This window comes from Galeopterus variegatus, unplaced genomic scaffold (genome assembly GCF_000696425.1).
Source record: "Galeopterus variegatus unplaced genomic scaffold, G_variegatus-3.0.2 Scaffold3466, whole genome shotgun sequence".
NCBI lineage: Eukaryota > Metazoa > Chordata > Mammalia > Dermoptera > Cynocephalidae > Galeopterus > Galeopterus variegatus.
The window spans coordinates 61928-63160 of NW_007729577.1; positions in this window are offsets into that span (position 1 = coordinate 61928).

Consider the following 1233-nt stretch of genomic DNA (forward strand, 5'->3'; position numbering starts at 1 on the left):
TTGGTTGAGAAGTTGTGATGTGGACTCTCACCAAAGGGAGAACCCCACCTTGCAGGTACCCACAGTCTGCTTTGGATTCAACCAAAGTCTTCATCGGGTACCAGGTGGGTCTTCCAAGGAAGTCTGTGCCATAAAGCCCAAAGAACCTGAGGCCTGAAGATTCTGAAGAAATTGTTACCATAGCCAGCATCTTGGTTTGTCATAATTGATAAGTGCCTATCTTTCTCACAGCATTTGACCAACTGGTTCCTTCTTTTGGAGGAATGTCCCAGAACAAGAGCTGAAAGGAACCATACCTGGGAGGGTGCATCTGAGTTATTTGCTGTGGCAGGAAGGCATGCATCTAATTGCTCTAAAAACTGTATGGCATTATTGAGGCTTCAAACAGGAGGTCTTAGGAACAGCCTTGTTTTATACTTAATAAAATAAGAATTTACTTGGTTTAAAGGCAACTTCCATCTGCTCTAATTCAGGCAGAGATACCGTGTTAAAGACTTTCAGGAATGTTGACAGCTCGAAATTAGCCCACAGATAATTCCCATCTACTAAATCAAAGTCTAGTGAGACACTGATGCATACAGCAGTCTTGATTTATTAGGCAAGGGGCTTGCTAAAGCTGAACATTATAAAGTTGTGAGGAAATTCATTTCAAGGGATATGTATGTAGGCCAACTCAGGTCTGGGAAACGAATGCTTTTATTAAACCAATGCAGTTGGCTCAAAAACTAACCTGAGCACTCCATCATGGTGTGGGAAATCATTCCCCAAGAAGCTGCAAAAGTTAGGAATGAAGCTTTTGCAAAAAGGCATTTTCTTATCAGGTAAGATATTTTGCTGGTTTCAATCTCTCAAGAAGTGGAACTCTTTTCAGACACCCTTTATGTTTCTTCTCAATGTAGTCAGTTATTCCAAGGTCATTTATGAGGCACAGTCCACATGCTCCCCCATAACCAATTTAATTGCAAAGGGTGAGCATACTGTTTCCTTCTTATTATCCTCAGAAGCCTCCATTATGAAAACAAAAACAATTAAAAATATCTTCCTGGTGTTTTTTTTTTTTTTAACTGCAGACAGGAAAAAAGGCATTTGGGCCTTTCCTCATCTGTAAACCGTACAGTCATGACGCAATAATAACACAATATTCGCAGCTCTCGTAGAGTTCAAAGCACAGGGCTGTGCCTTGGTAGATGCACAACTTTTATATTTACACTTGACGGGGGGGGGGGGGGGGGG